At 48.6% G+C, this 12,454-nt stretch overlaps 1 pseudogene; it reads left to right on the top strand.

Annotated features, from left to right (window-relative positions):
* On the top strand, positions 1 to 1,478 carry LOC148502453 (uncharacterized; annotated as a pseudogene).
* The last annotated feature ends 10,976 nt before the right edge of the window (positions 1,479 to 12,454 follow it).

The raw sequence follows: 12,454 nt of genomic DNA, 5'->3' as shown, positions 1-12,454 counted from the left end.
ATGTGCGTCAATGGTACCGATGTTTACACAGAAGAGCGACATTGGACGGATGTGAAAAAGCAGAAGTGGGCGTCTTTATGCAGGCTGAGCTTTCGCAAGCATTAGCATATTTTTGCCGCTGCATTCCGAATTAATCTGCGATCACTATTGCAAACTGTACTGACTCAGGCCCTATGACACCATCTGTCCTCACCTACAATGTTGCTTTTACTAGTATAATGTTTTGATTATCTGAGATGTTTTATCACTTCCATATCTCCTTCCAGATCAAATATCCTGCTTCGGGGAGCAGCAGTTTTCTTGTTCCGAATGTGGAAAATCTTTTACTCTGAAATCAAACCTTCTCGTACACGAAAAACGGCACACAGGAGAGAAGACTTTTACATGTTCTGAGTGTGGGAAGTGTTTTTATTCAAATGCACAACTTAATGCCCACCTCAGGCTACATACTGGCGAGAAACCATTTTCATGTTCTGAATGTGGGAAGTGTTTTAGATTGAAATCAAACTGTGGCCCTGATTCAGAGCCGGACGCTCTGACAGAGCGCTCGCTCTGAATCAGGAACACAGGACCGTCCCTCCTGGCCACTCGCATAGCTGTGGGTGACCACCCACAGCTATAGCGAGAGGCCAAAATGATGGTCGCGATGGTCAAAACCATCGTGCTTGCGACGAGACCCTTATGGTAGGGTCTCGTTGCCGCAAGCCCTGGAGTATTTTTGGCTCTATCAGAGCCAAAAGCACTCCCACTGATATCACTAGTGCTGTCAGTGGGTCCGGCCCCAGACGGTAGGCGTTCCCATGGGAACGCCTCCGTCTGGGCAGTCACGCCCCCAGCACGCCCACCAAAGGGGACGTGCAGTCAATTACCATCGACAGCACGCCCCTTTTGGTGTGAGACCCATAGCGACGGCTTGACCGTCGTTATTCGGGTCTCGCACATGCGCACGAAGGAGCCGGCTCCGTCATGCACACTTGGCCAACATCGACCCGCTTGCGAGCGCTCAGCGCTCGCGTGTCTGAATCAGGCCGTGTTCTGCGCTGTCCATACCAGGGAGAGAAACCTTTCTCGTGCGCAGATTGTGGGAAGCGTTTTACCCAGCGAGTCAGTCTGTTGACGCATCGGCGAATCCACACAGGAGACTAAGTATTTCCCTGCTTTGAATGTGGCAAATCCTTTACCCAGCGGTCAAACCTTGTCGCACATGAGAGATTTCACACAGGGGAAAAGCCATTTTCATGCTCTGAGTGCGGGAAACGGTTCCTGGTGAAATCGGAGCTTGTTACGCATCAGAGTACTCTCACCTGAGAAAAAACGGTTACGTGTCCTGATTGCGGGAAGAGATTTAGGAGGAAATTGCATCTCGTGAAGCATCAGAGGATTCACACAGGGGAGAGACCGTTTTATGTTCTGAGTGTGGGAAATGTTTCGCTACTAATTCTCATCTTGTTAGACATCACAAAATTCATAGACCATAGACACCTTGGGCCTGATTCAGAGGGGCACGCTAACTGCACGCAATGGCAATATACACACACAGATGACCGATGTTGGAAGTACTGCGCAAGTGTTGGAGTCGCACTGCACACGCGACACTATGTTTACTGCACGGAACGAAGAGCAAATTTGGAAGCAAGAGCTGTGGATTTCGGTTGGCATTCCAGAGAGGGAGCCATGGCGTGGCTACCAGCGGCTGCGTCGCAGTGGCACAGACACAGGACGCCATGAACAGATGGAGAAACTGCATCCACCATTGAGCTGGTGCAAGTTTTGATGGCCCCTTATATTCTAAACTATTTTACAGAAAGAATGAATAGACAATTATACTGTAGCAGTCACTTGTTATGACTTAAATTGGTAATGGAAGTTAAGCCATCTAGAGGGTGCGCATAATTAAATCACAGGTGATGAAGATTGAATAGGTTTCACTCTATGTATACAAATACCAATTATAATAAAAAAACATCTTGTACTAAACCATACACATCTACCTCATAAAATAAGCATATAATAAATATTAAAATCTGAGTCTAGCAGATGTTATTAGCAATAGTATCCTTCACATATTAACTCAATGTATTGATGAGTTTAAATGACCGGCTAATAGTCTCCAAATAGTGAATGTCCACTTATCCAATGTGTCAAAAGACCAGTCCTTTGAGCCTTTTACTGGAGCAAACTGAAGGTACTTGTGAAAATGTATTCCATTACATGGTATAGTCACACCTGGCAAAGAGCAAGTCCCAATATATGCCTGGTTTGGGAGAGTATAGGTGAGCTGTATATCAGCAGAAGAGGGCTTGATATTGAAAAAGCCTGCTGTTAATTACTCACAAGACTCCCGTATTGCGGCTAGACGGCTTGGGGAGGTTCCAAAATGCTGGTCATTTCCTCTCCTGGTAAACCCACATAAGCAACAGAATACTGCCTTCAGATGGTCTCCGCAAATCTCATAATGTATATGGAAGGAATTGCCTATCAAGGTATGTATAGTCCCAATATCCTGAAATCCTTGACATGTTTCTCCAACACAGTAGCCTGTCGGTTTCTTCAGAGCCTTCAGGCTGTTTATGCGGGTTAGGCTGCATGGTGGGAGGGTTAGGTTTAGGCTGCATGGTGGGAGGGTTAGGTTTAGGCTGCAGGGGGGAGGGTTAGGTTTAGGCTGCAGGGGGGAGGGTTAGGTTTAGGCTGCAGGGGGGAGGGTTAGGTTGCAGGGGGGAGGGTTAGGCTGCAGGGGGGAGGGTTAGGTTTAGGTTGCAGGGGGGAAAGTTAGGTTTAGGCAGCAGAAAGGATTAGGTTTAGGGATAGGATACTTACCGACGGGTGTCAGTATCCTAACCCTGTCTGGTTGCCTGCGTCGGGATTATGACCGCCGGGATCCTGTATCCAACCCCCTACAGACACCTCCTGCTGCATTAGGATTTTAGCTGGACGGAATTGCACTGACGCTTGTGTGCGGTTCTCAATTCCATCTCTGAATCTGGCCCACAAGATGGGATGTGTTTCTGTTGTATTGCAGAGGTTTTAGATATTTAAATGCTGTATAGCAAATGCAATTATTATTACACATAAACAAAGTGGTTTAATATATCTGAGGCTGTATTTCTTTATTTAGGGCCTGATTCAGAGATGGACGGAATTGCAGAGCCGAACACAAGCGTCTATCTAAAATGCTAATGCTGCAGGAGAAGAGACGCCTCCTGTCAGCATCTGTGATCCCAGTGCTGTGACCAAGGGTGCATCCTGGAATTACCATCGCAAATGATGGTCTCGATGTTCCCCAGCATCGGCCAGCTGTGTAAGCCTCAGCTTACGCATACTGTCCAGCTCCTTGCTATTTGCGAGGCCAGGAAGCCTGTGTCCATGCACGGAATGCGATTGTTTAGCCGCCAGTTCAAATTCCTACAGCGGATGCCCGACAGGATCAAGATCCCGACAGGGGCAGGTAAGTACCCTAACCTCCCCTGTCCCCCCCCAACCCTCCTTTAGTTGTGCCTAACCTACCCCCGGGGGTGCCTGACCCTAACCCCGCCCTTACTGCTCCCTAAACCTCCTGGGGGGTGCCTAACCTTCCCCCCTAGGGGTGCCTAACCCTAATCTTCCACCCCAAACCTAACCACAACCCCGCTAGACTCCCTAATCCTAACCCCACCCTGAGGCCAATGCCATGGGCGCACCGGACTTACCTTTGTTTGGGATGGCGTCCTCGGCGTTGGGATTGATAGGCATCAGTATTTCGACGCCTAGCCTGCATTCCGCTAATAGATATGCCCCCGTTTCCAGAAACACAGCCTGTCCCCACCCCCGCACCGCCCCCCAAACGCTTCTTCCTATCAATCAGGCGGAGGCTTGGAGGAACTCCGTATGGTATCACAGGACCCGTTCTGCACATGCGCAGAACCGTCTCCCATTTACCAGTTCTCTACCTGGTTTCCCAGCTGTGTAAGCCTCAGCTTACGCAGGCTGTACGGCTCCTTGCTGTTTGCGAGGCCAGGAAGTCTGTGTCCATGGATGCAGACCATGGCCTCAACACTGCAAGACACGCCCCCTTTTCCAGGAACACAGGCTGTCTCCACCCCCAAAAGCTGCTGCCTGTCAATCAGGTGGAGGCTTGGGGGAACTCTGTGTGGGTATCACAGGACCCGTTCTGCACATACGCAAAACGGGTCCTACGCATGCGCAGACCACTTACCATCGGAGATGTGCGCTAACCATTGGGTTAGCGTACATCTCTGAATCAGACACTTTATTTGTACATAGCACAGTACCTATGGTTATGTACACCATCCACCTCTTCCATCTTGCCCATTGCCGTGTACCCACCATCTGTCGTATCCTGGTTTCCGTCTCCCATTTACCAGTTCTCTACCTGGCTCCCCACTTTCTCTCTTCTGATCTCTCCTCCCTCATGCTAGGTGACTTTAATATTTCAATTGATGATCCCGCCTAACCTACTACCTCCAAACTTCTCACCCGTCTTTCTTCATTTGGCCTCTCTCAATGGACTTCTATCCCCTCCCACAACAATGACCAATCCCTCTACTTGGTTTTTACTCACTTTTGTGCCATCTACAACATCCTCTCCCTCACTCTGACCACCACCTCCTCTTCCTCAGCATTTCCCTTCCGTCATTCTGCCCCCCGCACCTCCTCTAAGGCTAATCTCATTAGCAGCAATCTTCATCATTCTAAATTCACTTTATCCTTATGCTGGGTACACATTAGACGATCTATCATCCGATATATCGTTTGGACGTGGATCAGAACGATATATCGGGCACAACAATGTGTACCCGTGATTGTGCTACCGTTGTTCGTCAGCGACGTCATCATATCTGCTGTTCTGCAACAGCAGATGTGATGATCCGGCAGCTGACAGCGCCACTGGACAATAATCGACAATCGTGCAACATATTGTGTCCATGATCGTCTAATGTGTACCCAGCATTAGTCTCTCTTCTCTCCACAATCTCCACTGTCAGACCAAGCTGTCCTCCCACTATGGCCAAGCCCTTTCCTCTGTCCTTGACTCTACAGCAAAGGCTGTCACTATTACTAACGCATGATGATCCTCTCCTCAGCCTTCATCACTCACTCTGACCCTCCTGTGAAGGAATTTGTGCTCTCGTGCTGACTTCCACTTTAAATTCATGTTCTCCTCCTTTAGCTCTGCACATTAATGTGCCAAGCAGTCTAAGTTTAAAACGCTCATCTCCTCCCAATAGTTCAACCCATGACATCTCTTTACCACATGTAGCGTTCCCGCTAGGCTGTTTTAGCGAGGCGCAGCGCCCCCCTAAGACAGCCTGCGGGTGCCGTCTTCACCCGCGGGTCGCAGTGTCCCGCGGGTGGGGAAATGTGCGGTGACCCGGTCACTGCCGGTGAACAGACGCTGGGCGCATGCACCCAGCATCTATTCTAGCTGTCAGCGCTTGGGGGTTGTCCGGCATGTCCATAAGTGCCGGGCACGCCCCAAGAGTGACAAAAGGGAGAGGCGTCAGACACGCCCCCTTTTCAATGACCACGCCCCCTTTTCGGGTGCACGCGCCAAAGGCCTGCCTGCCGCCGGAGCTAGACACACACAGACCCGACTGCCAACTTTGGGCCTGATTCAGCAAGGGACGCATGTGAGAGATTGCATGCACTCGGCCGCTGCGTGTATATGCTAATCAATGCATACGCACGGCAACCGCAGCACAAGGATGCAGACGCCCAGCAATACATAGTGCCGCCCAACTCCCTTTACTCAATGCTCAAGCAGTACGCAATCAACGCAAACATCGGTAACATCAAGACTCATCGGACCCTGACACAATTATATCGGACATCTCCTCCTTGTAGACTCCTGCTTTCACCCCCTCCCAACACACACACCTGCCAAATTTGTCTTCTTCCCCCGTCAGGTGTTGAAGTCCATAACCTTTTCTTTTCTTCTTCTTACTCCACCTTCCCCCTTCTCTCCTGGTACCTCTACCTGACTCCTGCTCCCACATGCCTACCTACTCAACCTATCCCTCTCCTCAGGTACCTTCCCCTCTATCTTCTGATGTGCTGTGGTCTCCCCCATTATTAATAAACCAACCCCTAACTTATTCCATCTCCAACTACCTCCCCATCTCTCTTCATCCCTAGACCTCCAACTTTGCACGTTGTTTACAACAGATTCTCCTAATTCCTCTACACCAGTGGTGTCAAACTCGGGCCCTCCAGCTGCAGTGGAACTACACATCCCAGCATGCAGTGCCACAGTTTTGCTATTAGGGCATGCTAAAACTGTGGCAGGGCATGCTGGGATATGTAGTCCCACGAAAGCTGAAGGGCCAGAATTTGACACCACTGCTCTACACCCAAGCTCTCCTTAACCCTCTCCAATCTGGTCTTAGACCTCCCCATTCTGCCAAAACCACCCTACACAAAGTGAGTATTAACAGCCTATCTACTAAATCCAAGAGTCACTTTTCTCTATTGACCCTTCTTGACCTAATGGGGGTCTTAACAGTTGTCCACCCCCTCCTCCATTAAATCATCTATTCTGTTGGCTTCCGTGACACTGCTCTCTTCTTGCCTGCCCAAGAACTATTCCCATGTCTCCACACCTCACGCCACAGCCCCTCCTTTCTTCTTAACTATTTATGGCCCTCAAGGTTCTGTACTTGGCCCCCTCTTTTCTCTCTACACTTCTTCCCTTGGTGGGCATCAGCTCCTTTAGCATGCAATTTTATCTGTATGCCAGTGACACCAAAATGTAACTCTCTTCCCCTGACCGCTTCCCTCCTATCCTCTCCCGTGCCACTCATTCCTCTTGGATGTCGCATCAAGTCTTATAACACATCCTCTTTAAAACTTGTTATTGTATCACTACCCCCTTTCCATTTCCATTAACAATAATATGAGATATGGTAAGAACTTACCTTTGTTATCTCTATTTCTACGAAGTCCATAGGGTTCCACAGGATACCTTGGGGTATAGGCGATGGCGGCAGACATCCAGGCACCACAGAGTTAAAGTTTTCATCCTCCCAGGATGCACTGGGGTCCCTCTCCTATACCCCGCCCCCGAGCCTCAGGCACTCAGTTTCGTCACAAGCCATAGGGCGGAGGAGGATAAAAAGAGAGAGAAGTCTGGAACACACAAGAATCACAGTCTCACCAGAGGGAGACAGAAAAACCGGTGACCAGAACCACAGCCCATCTGCAGTACAGGTGCGACAGGGCGGGAGTCCTGTGAAACCCTATGGACTTCGTAGAAATAGAGATAACAAAGGTAAGTTCTTACCATATCTCGTATTTTCTACATCAGGGTCCATAGGGTATCCACAGGATATCTTGGGGATGTCCCAAAGCAGTATCCTTCAAGGGTGGGGACGCTCCTGTGCTGAGAAAATCCGTCGCCCGAAGGAAGCATCCTGAGTGGCGTAGGTATGAAAAGCATAATACCGTAGAAAAGTATGGACAGATGACCACGTGGCTGCCTTGCAAAGCTGAACAGCTGAGGCGCCACGTCGAGCTGCCCATGAAGGACCCACAGACCTAGTGGAATGAGCCTTAACAGAAGATGGAACAGGAAGGCCCTTGTGAGCATAAGCTTCAGAGATAGCCAGTCAAATCCATCCTGCCAATGTTTGTTTAGTGGCAGGCCAACCTCTTTAATGGAAGCCATAAAGGACAAACAAAGAGTTTGACTTCCTATAGGCAGAAGTGCGGTCCACATAGATTTTCAAGGCCCGCACCACATCCAAGGTAACCTTACCAACCATGGTCCAAGGTCCCGTGAATTAAACGATGGTACAATAATTTCCTCGTTGATATGGAAACTAGATACCATCTTCGGAAGAAACCCAGGACGAGTGCGCAGCACAGGCCTGTTTCTATGAAAAATCAGAAATGGAGGTCTACATGAGAGAGCTCCCAATTCTGAAACCCTTCTGGCCGAAGCAATAGCCAGAAGGAATACAGTCTTAATGGTTAGCCATTTCAAATCCACTGAGCCCAGTGGTTCAAATGGCGGCCCTTGAAGAGCCTTCAAGACCACAGCCAAATCCCATGGTGCCACAGGTGGAACAAAGGGTGACTGAATATGAAGCACCCCTTGCATAAAGGTGCGGACATCAGGAAGCATAGCAATCCTACGATGAAACCACACCAAAAGTGCAGACACCTGCACCTTCCGGGAAGCCAGGCGAAGACCCTGGTCTAAACCCACCTGTAGGAAGGCCAGAACCCTGGACTATCTAAACACCTAAGGAGCATAACCTCTAGTGCGACACCACTTGGAAGAAAGCCCGCCACACTCCATGATAGATGTTGGCAGATGAAGGCTTCCGAGCTCTCAGCATAGTGTTGACCACCGAGCTGGAGAAACCTCTGGACCTCAAGAGGGCAGTCTCAATAGCCACGCCGTCAAAGACAGCCGACTCAGGTCTGGATAAAGACAAGGACCCTGAGACAGCAGGTCCTGACATTGAGGCAACAACAACAGAATGTCCACTGAGAGACTCTGAAGATCCGTGTACCAGTGCCGCCTGGGCCACGCTGGAGCCATCAGCAGTAGCGTGCCGCCTTCTTGCTTGAATTTGTGTATCACTCGAGGAAGAAGGGTGAACGGAGGGAAAAGGTACGCATACTGGAAGATCCACTTGACCGCTAGAGCGTCCACTAGACAAGCCTTTGCGTCTCTTGTTCTTGACCCAAACATCGGCAGTTTGTTGTTGTGTCGTGAGGCCATGAGATTTATATCTGGAAGGCCCCACCTATTCACCAGTAACTGAAACACCTCCTTGGGAAGAGACCACTCTCCTGGACGCACGTCTTGACGGCTGAGAAAGTCTGCTTCCCAGTTGAGGACTCCTGGTATGAACACTGCTGATATTGCGGTGAGATGCTTTTCCGCCCATACTAGAATGCGGGACACCTCTGTCAGAGCCGGCTGACTGCGAGTCCCACCTTGGCGGTTTATGTATGCCACCGTGGTGGCGTTGTCTGAATGTACCTGCACAGGTTTTCCCTGCAGGACCTGTCTTGCTTGCTTGGAGAGCCTTGAATACTGCCCGCAATTCCAATATGTTTATTGAAAGAGCAGCTTCTACCGATGTTCACCTTCCCTGAAAGAAGTGTGGACCTGACACCGCTCCCTAGCCTCTGAGACTGGCATCCGTCGTCAGAAGGACCCAGTTTGCGATCCAAAAGGGGCACCCCTTGTTCAGGTGAAACGTCTGTAGCCACCAGGCCAGAGATAACCGCACCTCCGGGGAAAGCACCATAGTCTGTCTTTATCCTTTGGGGCGACCCATTCCATCTGGAGAGGATCAGCTTCTGCAGAGGCCTCGAGTGAAACTGGGCAAACTCCACCATGTCGAACATGGATACCATGGATCCCAGTAACCTCATTGCAGAGTGAATGGACACCTGGCGACTCTGCAGGCAAAGACGGACCTTTGCCTGAAATACAGAGATCTTTTCTCCAGTCACAAAGATCCTCTGATGCTGAGAATCCAACAGAGCTCCTAGATGGAGCATCCTCTGTGATGGTTCCAGGGAGGACTTCTTCCAATTTATCAGCCAGCCGTGAGACTGCAATACAGAGACTGTTAGCTGCAGATGGCGCTGAAGTTTCTCTGGGGACTCCGCCAGTAACAGGAGATCGTCCAGATAAGGTAACAGGCAGACTCCCTGCAACCGCAGGAGGGCTGCCATGACGGCTATAACTTTGGTGAACACCCGAGGTGCTGTAGCCAGACCGAAGGGCAGAGCCTGAAACTGGAAGTGGTCCTTGACCACTGCAAATCTGAGGAAGCACTGGTGTGCTGGGACAATACGGATATGCAGGTAAGCATCCTGAATATCTAGCGACACCATGAAATCCCCAGGTTCCATTGCTAAAATAATGGAACGTAGAGTCTCCAACCTGAACCGAGGAACCCTCAGAAATCTGTTGAGGGATTTGAGGTTGAGCATTGGCCGGTATGACCCATTGGGTTTCTGCACCAGAAAAAGACAAAGGAACTGGCACTACAACTCCATTCTGGAGCATTGAGTGTATAACCTTCTTGAGTTCCCGGGCCTTGTCCTGATTGGACGCAAGGCCTGTAGTGAAAAACCGGCTGGGAGGCCTCCTGTGGAAGGAGAGAGCGTACCCGAGAGACCACTTCTCTGAAGTGGTCAGACACCATCTTTGGGTGAATTTCAGAAGTCAGCTTCCCACTTTGGGGTCCCCCAAAGCGAGGCCCGTCCCGTCAGGCCGAAGGTTTGTCATCAGACTTGGGAGTGGGACATCTGGTACTCCAGGCCTACTTCCTGGGCTTCGCAGGTTTCTTGGTGGCAGTCCTCCTAGGAAAGGACTGTACCCTGGGACTGTTCTGCGTTCTGTAGGGGCGAAAGGACGAAGAACCCGCTCCTGATGGGACAGTAGTGGATGGCAGACACGCAGCCTTAGCTGCTGCCAAAGTAGCTACAATTTTGTCCAGATCAGGGCCAAACAGTACTTCTCCATTGAAGGGTAACCCCTCCAAACCCTATTTTGGAATCAGCATCTGCCTTCCAAGAACGCAACCACAGACTACGACGAGCCACCACTGCTGCCAAGATCTTAGACGCCATGAGGCCCATATCTAAAGCTGCCTCATTAATGTAGGTAGCTGAGTCCCTTAAATTACCCACCAACTCCACCTGTTCAGGTGACAAGTCTGGGTCCAGGGATACCTCCAAGGTATCAGATCAGTGCTCCATAGCTCTTGCCACCCAGCACACGGCCATAGCCGGTCTGGACACACCTCTTGCAAGGGAATAGATAGATTTCAAACATATTTCTACCCTGCGATCCTTAAAGGAGGACATAGGCAACGTAGCACTCTTTACTAGACGTGTAACATGTGAATCCACTTGTGGCGTGTTATCCCATTTTGAAAAATAATTATCTGCTGATTATTCTTTACTGTTATTTGCATGGCCTGATGTATTATTATTATTAATCACGGCACTGATTGTGGCACTAGAAGGAATTTAGGTTTTAGCTCCGATAAGCAACAAACACCGTCATTTATATTTCTATGGAGATGGCGCTTACCTGATATTATACATTAAACGGAGCGCTTGAGCCTCAAACCTGTTTATTTGCTTAAACTGCAACAATCGTGTATAAAGAAATGTGTCTATTATTGAAGTGAAAATATTATACAGAGCTATCCAGCTCAGTAAATGTTACAGATTTGCTACAAAGCAAAGATACATTATATATTATAAATGTAACGAACTCTGTGACTGTGAAGCACGCTCCATACTAGTAACTCAAGCTATAGTATTGTGAGGAATTGTTAATAACACTATTTGACAGCGGAACAACAGATATTATCGTGACCTGATATATGGTGATCTCTGTCATACCACAGCAGTTCTGCTATAGAGCTGATAGTATTGGAGTAGTTTTGAATTTCAGGCAATAAACTAACACTAATATACTCACATGAACTGATGATGTTGTGAGATTTATAGTAATTAATTCAAAATATACAACCAGCCATCCAGTAAGAAAATATATATTTAATCAGCAGTAACAAAGATATGATTTAATACACATTTACTCATTCTTTTGCACACCTTACTCTATACTATCAATTGTATTTTAAATATTTCGCCTTATTGATAACCCTACATGGTATCAATTTTAATAACAAATTAATAAAGATTGAATATTTTAACAGCATAATGAAATGCTCTATGTGAATGAAACATATGTGCACCAGAACAAAATACTCTATCTTTTCTTTTGGTTTGTTTAATGGTTATATATTCTAGAGTATATGGTAGCACCTCAGAGATGTAATTTTGTGGTATCATAATCCTTTATCATTACCAACTGAGTAATTGTTTCACATGTACATAAATAAGAGCTAATATTGAATAATAATAATATATATAAATAACTAGTGCGGGATCACATTCAATTCTCATGAACCGAGGAACCCTCAGAAATCTGTTGAGGGATTTGAGGTTGAGCATTGGCCGGTATGACCCATTGGGTTTCTGCACCAGAAAAAGACAAAGGAACTGGCACTACAACTCCATTCTGGAGCATTGAGTGTATAACCTTCTTGAGTTCCCGGGCCTTGTCCTGATTGGACGCAAGGCCTGTAGTGAAAAACCGGCTGGGAGGCCTCCTGTGGAAGGAGAGAGCGTACCCCTGAGAGACCACTTCTCTGACCCACGTGTCTGAAGTGGTCAGACACCATCTTTGGGCGAATTTCAGAAGTCAGCCTCCCACTTTGGGGTCCCCCAAAGAGAGGCCCGTCCCGTCAGGCTGAAGGTTTGTCATCTGACTTGGGAGTGGGACGTCTGGTACTCCAGGCCTACTTCCTGGGCTTCGCAGGTTTCTTGGTGGCAGTCCTCCTAGGAAAGGACTGTACCCTGGTACTGTTCTGCATTCTGTAGGGGCGAAAGGACGAAGAACCCGCTCCTGATG

This window comes from Taudactylus pleione, unplaced genomic scaffold (assembly GCF_031769625.1).
Source record: "Taudactylus pleione unplaced genomic scaffold, aTauple2 ptg000497l, whole genome shotgun sequence".
NCBI classification, from domain to species: Eukaryota; Metazoa; Chordata; class Amphibia; order Anura; family Myobatrachidae; genus Taudactylus; species Taudactylus pleione.
This window is presented reverse-complemented; position numbering and strand designations above follow the sequence as displayed.